This window comes from Artemia sp. Qi Xiang Cuo, chromosome 2 (genome assembly GCF_049724085.1).
Source record: "Artemia sp. Qi Xiang Cuo chromosome 2, ASM4972408v1, whole genome shotgun sequence".
In the NCBI taxonomy this organism is placed as follows: Eukaryota; Metazoa; Arthropoda; class Branchiopoda; order Anostraca; family Artemiidae; genus Artemia; species Artemia sp. Qi Xiang Cuo.
Genome location: NC_142795.1, coordinates 61005909 through 61020499, shown reverse-complemented (window position 1 = coordinate 61020499; position 14591 = coordinate 61005909). Strand labels below are relative to the sequence as shown.

Genomic DNA, 14591 nt, shown 5'->3' with positions numbered 1-14591 from the left:
GTAAAAGCCCAAATAGAGAGCACCATGGTATTGTCTACAGATGTCTTTAAACGTTTACTGAAATTAGATGCTAACAAGTTGACAGGGCCCAATAATATACATCCCTGACTATTAAAAGAAACAGCAGAGCCCCTAACAAGAATCTTCCAGATGTCACTTATCTCTAGAGAGCTACCAGCAGACTGGAAAGTAGCCAACATAATACCCATATTCAAAAAAGGTGATTGCACCAAATCTGAGAATTATTGACCTATTAGCCTAACTTCAACTGTTATTAAGATACTTGAATGCATAGTCAATGATTCAATTCTCAAACATTTAACCAAAAACAAGATCTTGTTGCCCAAGCAGCATGGATTCCAGTAAGGAAAATCAATTGAAACAAACATAATGGAATCATACAAAGAAAATACAAATCTGATTGACCAAGAACATCCAGTCAACTAACTGCTGCTGGACTTTGCCAAGGCTTTCAACAAGGTACCACACATTCAATTGCACTCTAAATTATCTGCCTCTGGCATCAATTCAGCTGTGATAAACTGGCTAGTGAATTTCCTCACCAACCGCAAGTGGAAAGTCTGCTTATTTGAGATGGGTGGCCAGCCAATCTACTCCCATGAGGCCATGGTAATGAGCAGGGTACCACAAGGAACTGCACTAGGCCTGACCCTTTTCTTGATGTACATCAACAACATTTTCAATCATGTAGATGTTATCATGCATTTGTTTGCTGATAACGCCAAACTGTTCAGCATTGCAAATCCACAGACTCAAGACTGGCTCCTTCAATTCAATACAATCAAATGCTGTATTTTGCACCTTGGACCTAAAAACCCAATGGCTACCTATTCAATTTACAATCCCATCACAAAAACAAGGGAGCATCTAGAGAATAGAGAAAAAGAAAGGGACCCTGGTGTCATCATTGACAACAAGTTGAAGTTCCACAGCCCTGTTCAGCATGTTGTTTCCTGTGCAAATTTAAGCCTTGGCCTATTAAAACAGACCATCAGTAGCCAAGAGGCAACAATGCTCATAAAATTATATAAAGCTCTTGTCAGACCCCATCTTGATTTTGGCATGTGCCTTGCAGGTTCTTCTTTTTTGCAAGATGTAAGGCAAATCAACTTCATATGAGGACCACCTTAAGCAACTGAAGCTACCTACCCTCGTCTACAGACACATGCATAGCAATATGATGCTGACTTACAAACTGTCAGCACTCCCTCCATCCAGTCATTCAAATGCCACCTTGACAAGGAGTGGGAGAAGAGGCAGTGGAGGTTCAATTGAAAGTTGTTGGCTTGAGAGCAATACAGCTCTGGAGGACCTTAAAGCTCTCAAATGGATTAAGGTAAGGTGATAAAAAAAAGAAAGGGGGCATCTGCACATTCATTTTGTCAGTCTAAAGCCATTACTAGACATCAAACTTGGTCACCCACTTGCAACTCTATATAACTTAGGTGACAATGTCACAGGTTTCAAAAGGGTGACAGGGGAATGAATTTCATGTTCTTACAAGTCACATTTCAAAACACTCCACCTGTTTTCTTAGAAACCATGCTAAATTTTGATGATCTGAGTACAATTTCTGGCAACTTCTAATCCAAAGCAATGGGTAATGAAGCTTAGCCAGCCACAATTGTCATGCAGACAAGGTTTAAACTAGACCACTTGCATATGATCCTCAAGTAAACGCTGTGCTAGAAGATTCTTTTCCTGATTTAGGTCTTGGGATAATGGCTGTCCTTGGATCATGGATCAGAAGCATATTTTGGCTTCCTCTGGTAATTTTTTTAGCATTTGGTCATGACCAGTTGCTCCTGCTTTTATTTTCTTTAAACCATTTTCAAGTTCTTCCACAGTGAAGTGATTGTCATCCAGTTTAACATTCACAAATCAAACTTCATTTTACCTGTAAAGGGCATTTGTATTCCTCTGAAGGGTATATTTTCTCTTACCAGTGTCAGCAGACCTCCCCCTTTTTCCCTTCTCTATCCCATCTTATAGGATGAAAGCCAGGAAATGTTGGTGTCTTCTTTTAATTATTTAGTAGAGTCTCTTTAAGGAGTACCAAGTCTGGGTTTCTCTTAACATTAAAAAAGTATCTATTAGAGCAGTTTTAGTTTTTCCCATTCTTTATTTGTTTGGTTGCAGGACCTTCATGTTTTATTCCTCTTTGTGCTTCCCCTTTTTTACGTTTTTCCCTTTGCCTGGTGAGTTCCTGTTTTTCAGGTGATGCACAGACTCTTTTTACCATTTTCATCTCACTGGTCAATTTCTGTATGGTCATTGTTTACAAAATTTTTAGTTGTCCCAGGGACCAAGTCAAGAGCTCCATCTAGGACCCTAGTAAAAATTTTTGCAATAACTGTTTTTTTCTACTTTTTTTGGTAGCATATCAATCAACAACTTGCAACTGAGGTAAGGCATTTTTTAGTTTATCCAATCTAGTGCTTTGTTCTGTCAAGCTAGTGTTCTGTTTCAATTCATTAGTTTTTTCTTTAGGGCCACTAAGATGACTCATTGAGGGAACTGTTATCTTTTTAACTTGACATAGTGCTTCCTTATAAGTCATATTTTATGTGTATACTATTTTAAGAGCTTCTATTCTCTCATGATAATGGAGACATTGTTTGCTGTTTGCAAAGTGTGTGGACCCTTGCAAATTGCACATACTAGCATTTGCTCTTCAGGCTTCTTAATTTTCTCAGAGCATTCATTTAGATTATGCTTACCAGAGCAAAGAAGGCATCTCTCACCAGCTAAACAGTTTAAAGCTGTATGTCCAAGTTTTTGGCACTTAAAGGATCTCAGAGCAGGGGCTAGCCTATATATTGTTTTACACTAAAATATGCTCCTGTTTTACACTATAAATTGACTCCAAATAAGTTGTTTTATAGTGTTCATGCCGGTCTTTTTAATGCTTTTTTTTTAATGAGCAGTGGCACAAATACAAAATATTAATAGCAGTGGCAAAAATCAAAACATTACTATAAATAAAAAAAAACGGCATGAACACTATCTATACAACAACTTCTTTGGCAACTCATAGTGTTAATTTCAATAGATTTAAGCATTGAATCTCAGCATGGTGGTTTTTGTAAACTTTTTCTTTTAAGCTAGAAAAAGAAGGATTTTTGGAGGAAAGACTTGATGATAAAGGTTCTCCCATTGGATAATATATTAACTAGGATCATTATACATATTTCTTAACATGTCTCCTTATCAGGGGTCACAATTATAAATTTTTACCTTTTCTATTTCACTCTTTATCAGCAAAACCCTTGGAGATAAATACTATAGGCTACCTCTTATTTTTTAGCCTATTTGTTGGTAAATATTTACTAAATCATATTATGGACTTACAAATAAAGTGAATATACACCATTCAATGCCTTTTTTTATGCTCTTTCCAAATATAATAATCATTTTTGTTGGAAATGAATTTAACCCCAACCCTAGGCCTATATACCAATTCAGGGAATATATTTACACATTGGGGGGGGGGGAGGGCGTAAAGTTTAAACTTACGTCCCATTTACATCAGAAATGAAATTTGCCCCCACCCCCCTTATGTGCTAATATATACCCTGAATTGGTAGGCTATGTATAGGGGAGGGGGTAAAATTTCATTTCTGACAAAAATGATTATTATATTTGGAAAGAGCATAAAAAAGGCATTGGGTGGTATAGGCCTATTAACTTTATTTGTAAGTCAATGGTAAATATTTACCAAATCATATTATTGAGTTACAACTAAAGTAGGCTAAATATACCACTTGGTGCCTGTTTTTATGCTCTTTACAAATACAATAATCATTTTTGTCAGAAATGAATTTCAGCCCCCACCCCAATATTGGCTACCAATTCAGGGTATATATAGGCTATCAACATTAAAGGGGTGGGGTTAATTTTATTTATGGGTAAATATCTACCAAATCATATTATTGACTTACACTTAAAGTGAATAAACCACTCAATACTTTTTTTGGTCAATATCTACCAAATCATATTATTGAGTTAGGACTAAAGTTAATACACCATTTGATGCCTTTTTTTATGCTGATTATGAATATAATAAGCATTTAATTCATAAATGAATTTCAGCCCCCCCCCCACTATATATGCCAATTCAGGGTTAGGTATCGCCTATATAGGGGGGGGGGATCTGAAATTCATTTCCCATAGAAATGCATAATATATTCATAATCAGCATAAAAAAAGGCATCGAATGGTGTATTCACTTAATTCCTAAATCAATAATATGATTTGGTAGATATCTACCCTTTTTTTATGCTGATTATGAACATAATAACCATTTCGGTCAATGTCTACCAAATCATATTATTGAGTTAGGACTAAAGTGAATACACCATTTGTTACCTTTTTCTATGCTGATTACGAATATAATAAGCATTTCTATCGGACCTGAGTTTCAGCCCCCCCCCCCCCTATATATGCCAATTCAGGGTTGGGTTAGGCATAGCCTATATAGGGTAAGACACCCAGTAGTCGGCCACCTGCCTATTCTCAGACAGAATCTTTGACTGGAATGAATCATTGTCCTATTCCCGGCCAAAAGTCTCTAATTCTGGCCACCTGCGATGCATTAACCACTTTAAAAACTTTTTGACATTTAAACTACTCTAATTACTGTATTATAGGCTACCACCTAGAAACTTAATTTTTGTACCAGTAAATTTCTGAAGAACTTCTGAACAAGTAGGTTATTAATTCAAATAGCTTTGCTTGTACAGCGCTTCCTATTTTTAAATTTACTAAGAAGTGTCGAATCTTCTTATAGATGGACATATAGAAATCGCTCATGTATATAGTTATTACGCAATATTGCATTGTTCTGTTCATTGATTTCCTGTTATCGGCTTTTGTCAACCGTCATGAGACGGGTTTTTGTCCGCTTATTCCTAGGTCTATAGGCAGAACCTGCTAATTCATGATTTGGCAAACAAAACATTAAATTGTAAAAGGTTTATTAATATAAGAAATTTGTTATTTAAATTTGATTTTCAGAGAAGATAATAATTCAGATTGGAATTATTGAGAAAAGTGATTATCCTTGTTATTCAATGTGGGCAGGTGCGGATCGAGGATTTTTTTTTTGGGGGGGGGGGCAAAATAGGTGGATTCTATAAAAAAAAAATACAGGGCGCAACATAGGTTGATCTGATAAACTTGCATCAGGAGTAAGTTTAATTAACGCAAACTTGAGTTAATTAAGTAAATTATGCTCTTTAATGCTCTTTAAGAATATAGTAATCATTTTTGTTGGAAATGAATTTTAGCCCCCACCCCTATATATACCAATTCTGGGTATATATTTGAACATTAGGGGGTGGGGGTAATTTTATTTCTGATGTAAATAAGAGTTCAACTTTCCCCCCACCCCTTTAATGTGCAAATATATACCCTGAATTGGCATATATAGGGGTGGGGGCTAAAATTCCTTACCAACAAAAATGGGTAAATATATACCAAATCATATCGAGTTAGGAATAAAGTGAATACACCATTCGATGCCTTTTTTATGCTTATTAAAAATAAAAAACACATTTCTAATGGAAATTAATTTCAGCCCCCCCCTATATATGCCATATAAGGTTATATTTTTATAAATAAGGGGGGCAAATTTTGTTTCTGGTTTAAATCAGAGGTGTTTAAGATAAATATTCAGTTTGGAATTATTGAGAAAAGTGATTTTCCTTGTTATTCAATGAGGACAGGTGAAGATCAGGGATTGTTTTTTTTTTGGGTGGGGGAGGGGAAATAGGTGAATCCAATAAAAAATTTAGGGGGTGCAAAATAGGTTGATCCGATAAACTTGCGTCAGGAGTAAGTTTAATTAACGCAAACATGAGTAAATTACACTACTTTAGGCTACACTAGGGGGGCGTGCGCCCCTTCGCCCCCTCCCCGCTGGATCTGCCACTGAATGAGGGGAACTGGTATTCCCCTGTACAATGTTTTCAACTATGCAAGATTCCAATGGTACACTTTTCATATTGATCTGACACTATTTTTGATGTGTTTTAGGCTTTTTATAGAAATCACCATAAACTTCTTTTTGGAATAAACTTTTACTTTTAAAACAAACCAAAATAATAGTTATCATTCCTGAATCAATGTCCCATGGCAACTTTTTCTTAATAGTAATTTTTTTTCAAAATGTTTTTAACTTTTGGTTACTATGGGCTGTTGTTTATTCTTTACTAGGTTACACCTACCTCTGCAACCATGACAGTGGTTGATCGAGAGGGGGAAGGGGTTCACCCCCTAGTCAGTACCTCACTCTTTAAGCCAAAGATTTTTTAGTACTTTCATAAGAGCTATTTATTCTAAATAACGGCCTTTGTGATAAAGGGGTAATTTTTAAAGAACTGGAACAAAATTCGAACTTTAGCTTAAAGAGCGAGGTTTTGACTAATAGGCGAGCCCCCTAATATACATATTAAAAATATATGAATGTAGAAGTTCGTTAAGTAAGTTAATTCGTAAGTTACGTATCTTTATTACTAATAAAAACGTTCGTAAATAAAATTAAATAAGTTTCGAGAAAGCCATTTAACCAAATAAAAGTAAAATTAATATGCAAATTTTGTTTTAATTCTTCATGTACGGTGACCCAAAATCAAAAGCTGCATCAATTCAAAAACGTTCAAAAATTAAATAAACAAACAAAGTTTTTTTAACTGAAAGCAAGGAACAACATTAAAACTTAAACAGAAATGTTTGACTTTCTCACAACTCTTTTTTTTGGTAATAAAAAATTCGTCAAACCCCCCTCCTCGTCAGCAGCTACACCCAAAATATGCTTGTTTTGCTTTGTTTTTTTTTTTTTGCTTTGGCATTCTTCAAGACAAATATTGAGCTTTCTACCGAGAAAAGGCGCCTTTTATTATTTCTTTGCTTTCAATCTTGTATATACGTGACTGAAATATAGCCCCTTATATAAAAGAATACTCTGTAATCCTTTGTCCTGATGTCTTAATTTAGCTTAAATTCATTTTTATTATCGAAATTCAATCAAAATTAAGTGCACACGCCCCATCAATATTGGTCAAACATGTCACTTCAATACATTACAAGTCTCACATCAATTTTTCTAAACGGCAAAAATAAAGAAAAAGGAATCAATATGCGATTTCTCAAACGAAAACAGCTGTCAAAAGCAATTAAGAAATCCCTTCTCGTTTCAAAGGATTTGCATAACCCGCTTTCCGAAGTTTGTACGGCAACGAATGGCCATCTTTGAAAGTATTATTAAAGATTTTGAGGATTCTATGGAGAGGGGCATAGTCTTGTCAACTTGTAGAAACATTGGTACTGGTTCATTATGTGGGCACTGCTAAAGAAATCAAGTTTGGTTCATGCTAATGAAATGAAATAAAATAGGATGAATATGCAATAATTTTTAAACAAATCTGGGCTATATATTTCGGCTTAACGGAATTGTTGTGGTCATTTTAATGACAAAAAATATCATTTTAATAGCGGGGAACTTGATTTTAATAACCGAGTAATGGAAAATTTTCTGCGGGAACCAATTTGTACTAGGGGGCTGGTTATTTGTGGCGAAACTTCCAAAAAGGATGGAATTTATGTTTTTTTCTGGGGGGAGGTGGGTTAAACAAAAAAAAAACTAAAACTCTTTTTTTTAAAACAATTTTAAAGTTTTTGCTGCAATATCAGCAATAAGTGTTTTCAGCTATGGGTTCCAATCCCGGGCTGTGGCTCTGGATCTAAAACCTATTTTGTAAAAGGCTTGATTCACTACGCAGATACAAGCCCTACTTGAGCCTGAAAAAGAAGCTAAAACCAATTTTGGCTCCCAAATTTTTGCAACGAAATTCCATTTTGTTTTTTCCCGAAAAATCCCCGAATCTTGACGACTTGTCCCCGAAAACTCCCCAAATCTTTAAGACTTGTCCCCGAATTTGAATTTTCGAGAGTGGAAGCCCTGTATAGTATACCTGCATGATGCGTAAACACCAAAATTTGTTTACCTACATTTTTACAAGTCAGACAAACATTTCGTTTTTGGGAGGGGGGGACTCAACTCCCCCTCCCTGGGTACAGCCTTGTCCAAGGAAAAAAATTTGCTATTGTACAAGGAAACCATTAACGAAAAACCTGTCAAATAGGCTATTTGCAAGAGACTGCTATAGATAAAACATTGCTAAGCTGTGGTTTCTCATGGAGTTACAATATTTAAACGATTGTTTTTTGGTGTTTAAGGGGGGGGGAAGGGACCTAGGTTATGTTATGTATTTAACCTAAGTTTTTTATTGTTTTAAAAAATAAAGTTGTGTAACAGATTCAAACTTTAGCGTAAAGAGCAAGGCATTGAGGAGGAGACAGCCCCTTTCATATACAGAATCATTTTTGTTCGTTTTAAGTTTTAATGTTGCTCCTTACTTTCAGTTAAATTTTTTTTTATTTAATTTCAGAACGTTTTTGAATTAATGCAGCTTAGATTTTGGCTCACCATACATGAATAATTAAAACTAAAATTTGGATATTAATTTTACTTTTTTGGCTAAATGGCTTTCTCGAAATCTTGTTCTGACGTAACTTACGAATTAACTGACGTAACGAACTTCTATATTCGTATGTTTTATTATGTATATTAGAGAGTTTGCCCCCTAGTCGATACCTTGCTCTTTACGCTACAATTCGAGTTTTGTTCGAATCACAAACCCCTGAATCACAAAAGCTGGTTAATAAGAATAGATAGCTCTTTTGAAACTACTAAAAAAAGACTCTAGTGAAAAGAGTGAGATATTGACAAGGGGACAAACCCCCTTACATACATAATAATTTCTGTTTGTTTTAAGTTTTAATGTTGCTCCTTACTTTAAGTTGAAAAAACTATTTTTTTTATTTAATTTCTGATTGTTTTTTAAATAATGCTGAAAAATCCGGCGCTCCCTTCATAGAATGTCCCTTCCCCCAGGGAAACATCCTCTATAGAAGAATCCGCCCCCATAACCCTTTCCTCCCACCCCCCCCCCATCAGAAAAGAACCCCTCCTGAAACGTCTTTATACTTCCCATCAACCAATACTATATGTAAACAATGGGCAAAGTTCCACTCCTTTCCAAAAGAAAGTAGTGGTATCAACTCACAAAAATGTAGGTCAAAGTCACAAAAACTTTTTTTAGTTTTCTTGATGAAAATCTCAAGAAAAAGCCATTTCTAAATGAAAGTACCAAAAAGGATGTTTTTCCAAACATAGGAGGGGGGCAAAAACACTTAAAGAAGCAAATACCCCTGCTCCCAAATTGATGGCACTGCACATAGAATATACACATATAAATTTTTCTGGTCCTTTTATATCTTCAAAATTCTTATAAAACAAAAAATCACAAAGAAAAAAAGAATTTTTTTGTTTGTCTTCACAGTTTTTGTTTTATCATGATTGGCCAGTGTGGTCTCAGAAATTATTTACAAAATTCTTATTTTACATCGTCGTGTACAAGGAAGAAAAGAGATAAGGTTGTTTTATTTGATGTTTTACAGATTTTTTTTTTATTTGTGTATTTAACCAGTTCAATATTTCAATTTGAATTAGTTCATTAAGAAATACAGTGAACACGCTATGCCAAAAGATGAACAAGATACGTCATATCAGTACAGACTGATTAGTGGTTATTCCCAACTTATCTATTTTTGTTCATTGCATGCCTTGAACTTGATAACAATTAAATAAAAACAAGTTATTTTTCAAGATGAAAGTAAAGATCGACATTAAAAATTTATGTGATCAATATGATCACCCCTGGGAAAAAAAAACAAATTAACATGCATCTGTAATCTTTCTTCTGGCAAAAAATTGAAAATTCCACATTTTTGTAGATAGGAGCTTGAAACCTCTACAGTACGGTTCTCTGATACGCTGAATATGATGGTGTGATTTTCATAGGGTTCTATAACTTTTAGGGGGTCTTTCCCCCTTTTTTTGAAAATCAGCCAAATTTTCTCAGGCATTTATCTTTTGATGGGTGAGATTAAACTTGACAAAACATATATTTGAAATCAGGATAAAAATTTGATTCTTTTGATGTATCTATTGGTGTCAAAATTCCATTTTTTAGAGTTTTGGTTACTATTGAGCTAGGTCACTCCTTACTTACAGTTTGTTACCATGAACTGTTTGAAAAGATCCAAAATGTTGGCGAGTCATATAAGTAATAACTGCATGTTCAACGATTGAAAAGCTTTTTGAGAAGTTCATCTATAATGAAATTGGCATGAAGTGTGATCACGGCGATAACCAATTTGAGTCTCATCAAGGATATGGAATGCAAAACGCTCATGCAACTTTTCTAGCAATTCCTGATAGGCATTAAATAAAGAAAAACAAGTTTTTTAAACAGAAAGTAAGGAGTGACATTAAAACTTAAAACAAACAGAAATTATTCCATATATGAAAGGGGCTGTCCCCTCCTCAACACCTTGCTCTTTACGCTAAAGTTTTTATTAAAAAAAGAGTTGTGAGAAAGTCAAACTTTAGCATAAAGAGCAAGGCATTGAGGAGGGGACAGTCCCTTTCATATACTGAATCCAGCAGGGAGGGGCAAAGGGGCGCACTCCCCCCCCTAGTGTAGCCTAAAGTAGTGTAATTTACTTAATTAACTCAAGTTTGCATTAATCAAACTTACTCCTGATGCAAGTTTATTGGATCAACCTATTTTGCAACCCCTAAATTTTTTTATTGTATCCACCTATTTTGCCCTCCCCCCCCCAAAAAAAACTAAATCCTTGATCCCCACCTGTCCTCATTGAATGATAAGTTGAAACTTACCTCTGATTTACATCAGAAATAAAATTACCCTCACCCCCCTAATGTGCAAATATATACCCAGAACTGGTATATATAGGGGTGGGGGCTAAAATTCATTTCCAATAAAATGATAACTATATTCTTAAAGAACATTAAAGAGCATAATTTACTTAATTAACTCAAGTTTGTGTTAATTAAACTTACTCCTGTTGCAAATTTATCAGATCAACCTATTTTGCACCCCATAATTTTTTTTAGTGGTTCCACCTATTTTGGCCCCCCCCCCCAACTCCCCCCAAAATAATCCTTGATCTGCACATGCCCACATTCAATAACAAGGATATTCACTTTTCTCAATAATTCCAATCTGAATTATTATCTTCTCTGAAAATCAAATTTGTTATACAAATTTGCAATAAACCTTTAAAATTTTAATTTTTCATTTGCGAAATGGTGATTTTACAGACTACAGCTATTTTTAAATTATCTTGGCCGAGATTACAGCCTATAGAAAAAAAAACTGGGAAAACCAGTTTCATTGCTACTGGCCAAAAATAGGGAGTTTGCTGGACGGAATTAAGCAATATTGCATCATAACTTTTTACAATGAGCTGTTTGTATGTCCAACTTTAGGCAAAACTGTTACTTGTTAGTAAATTCAAAATTAGGAGGCGCTGTACAAGCAAAACTATTTGAATTAGTAACCTACTTGTTCAGAAATTCTTCAGAAATTTATTGATACAAAAATTAAGTTTCTAGGTGGTATAATACAGTAATTAGAGTAGTTTAAATGTCAAAAAGTTTTCAAAGTGATGAAAGTGTCCAACTACTGGATGTCATACCCTAGAGGGGGGGGGGGGTTGACATTCATTTATGATAGAAATGCTTATTATATTCCTAATCAGCATAAAAAAGGCATTGAATGGTGTATTCACTTTATTCCTAACTCAATAACATGATTTGGTAGATATTGACCACCATTTCTATTGGAAATGAATTCCAGCCCCCCGCCTATATATGCCAATTCAGGGAATACATTTCTACATTAGGGGGGGGGCAATTTTTTTATCTGATGTAAATGGGAGGTAAGTTTAAACTTTTTTAAAGTTCTATGAAATCATATTAGCCTATTGAGTTAGGACAAAAGTGAATACACCATTCAATGCCTTTTTTTATGCTGATTACAAACATAATAATCATTTCTATGGGAAATGAATTTCAGCCTCCCCCCCCCACTATATATGTCAATTCAGGGTTAGGTTAGGTATAGCCTATATAGGGGGGTGCTGAAATTCATTTCTAATAGAAATCTTATTATATTTGTAATCAGCATAAAAAAAGCATTGAATGGTGTATGCACTTTATTCCTAACTTAATAATATGATTTTGTAAAACTTTACCTAAACTACCCCCACCCCCTAATGTAGAAATATATAGGGTAAGACACCCAGTAGTCGGACACTTTAATCACTTTTAAAACTTTTTGACATTTAAATTTCTCTAATTAAAGTATTATACTACCTAGAAACTTAATTTTTGCAAAAAAAAATTCTGAAGAATTTCTGAACAAGTAGGTTACTAATTCAAATAGTTTCACTTGTACAGCACCTCCTATTTTTGAATTTACTAACAAGTGACCATTCTGCCTAAACTTGGACATACAAACAGCTCATTGTAAATTTGTTATTAAAATAGTATAAAAGATTCTGTCCAAGAATAGGCAGGTGGCCGACTACTGGGTGTCTTACCCTACCCTGAGTTGGCATATATAGGGGGGGGGGGGCTGAAATTCAGGTCCAATAGAAATTATTATTATATTTGTAATCAGCATAAAAGAAGGCATTGAGTGGTATATTCACTTTATGCATAAGTCAATAATATGATTTAATAGATATTTACCAGCATGTATAGGGGTGAGGGCTAAAATTCATTTTGGTAAAATCTACTTAACCTGCTTTTGACTATCCTGAGTTGGGGTTGGACTAGGAAAATAAAACTTTTAGGGGTAGGTCCACAGGCTAATGTTTTTCACGGAAAAGTATTTTGAAGCACCTAGCTCCAATCCCTCTCCCTCTAGAGGGCTTTGACCTTTGATGACCCTTATAAATCTTTTTGTTATAGAAGTGAAACCTTGCAATATAGATTTTCTGCTTAAAATGAAGTCCAAGAAAATTGTTTTCAGCTTAAAAACTTTGCTCAATCCTGATTTAGTTTTAAAGATATGCAAATACATTTCCTAAATTTTGAAAATTAACATTGATATGACTTAAAATACTAGGTCTACTCAAATAACAGGAATTGCATTTTCAGAACTAAAGCCAGAGAAAAAGAATCTAATAACTGAAAATTAAGGTAAAATGTTGTTTTGTCCAAATTTCAAAAGGTAGACTTGTTATGTAGGCAAAATTCAGGATTCTCTAGAGGGAGAAGGAGAGGAGATAAGTACTTCAAAATACCTTCCCAGGACATATTTTAGCCTGTAGACCCATCCCTGAAAGTTTCATTTTCCTAACCTCAGCCCTTTCCAAGATAGGTAAAAGTAACTAAAGTAGAATTTTACATTCATTTCCAACAAAAATGATCATTGTTTGTAGAGCATAAAAAAGGGCATATTCACTTTAGTCATACCTCAATAATATGATTTGGTAAATATTTACCCAAAAATTACCAGGTAGGCTATCCTAGAAAGATCAAAAACAACTAACAAATAGGCCACTTACTACTTTCTTATACAAGAAGCTTAAGACACTTTTCACACTCTAATAATAGACAGATAATGTCAAAAAATTGCTTTACATAAGGAAACAATTCAATAATATAAGAAGCCTTTTAATCTAACCTTTCCTCTTAATCAGTTCAATTTAAAATGGTTGTTTCAAAATGGCTGTCAATTATGATTAATGTGATGAAGCTTTAGATTTATCATATATGGATGTCCTCTCAAAATCACTAAAAGTAATTCGAAAATGTGAGCTCCACAAAATTCAACTTTAAGCAAAAAATTAGGTCATATTAGGAGCCTTTAGCAAAAAAAACCGTGTTTAGCAAAATGTATATCTCAAAATTTTCATCAGATGGGTTCGGAAAAAGAAGGCGTGGGGTGGGGGGGGGGCGAGTTGCCCTCTGATCTCTTTTGACAGTTAAAAAGTGAAATCAAACTTTCAATTTCCAATCAAATTAGCCCTCTGAAGGTTTTAAGAGCATCCCTTCCATAAGAACCATATATTCCCCAAGGGCATAACATAAAACGCCTGCCGTCGAGCACTGGGGGGCTGTGTCGACCCCAAAGTTTTCGTTATATGGTCTTTGAATTATTTTTTAAAAAATGGCTATCTCTCAAAAATCTAAGTTGAACAAAAGATGGATTTTATTAGAGGCTGTTTTCACGAGGACTCGGGTTTAACTCGAGTTCAACCAAATTCTTCGTGAAAACAACGAAAGATATATAAAATCCATCTTATGTGCAACATAGAATTCTATGCAGGTTGACATTCTACTCTACTATTAACACAGAGTTGAACAAACGACGGATTTGAGCTCAACTTCGAGTTCAACTTTAGATGGATTCGAGGAGGATTTACGCAAAAACATACATCCAGCGAGCAAATCCAGTGCAAAAACATAAATCCACGTGGAAGTTCCTCCCTCCGCGGAAAGCTCCTCCCGCGTAAAACCCGACCCCCTCCCCAACTACCAGAAAAATTTGCCCTGAAAACTTTTGTATGCTTCCCAATAACCAATATTATATGTAAGCATTGGACATAGTTCATAACTTGCAGACCGT

General features: G+C 34.8%; 1 long non-coding RNA gene across 1 annotated transcript in view; it reads right to left on the bottom strand.

Annotated features, from left to right (window-relative positions):
- LOC148955468 (uncharacterized) overlaps nucleotides 1-13696 on the bottom strand; it is a 257094-nt gene extending 243398 nt beyond the window's left edge. The window contains exon 1 of the long non-coding RNA XR_016143085.1: nucleotides 13647-13696. This is a non-coding gene — a long non-coding RNA (uncharacterized LOC148955468). The remainder of the gene's footprint in view (nucleotides 1-13646) is intronic.
- Nucleotides 13697-14591: the final 895 nt, after the last annotated feature.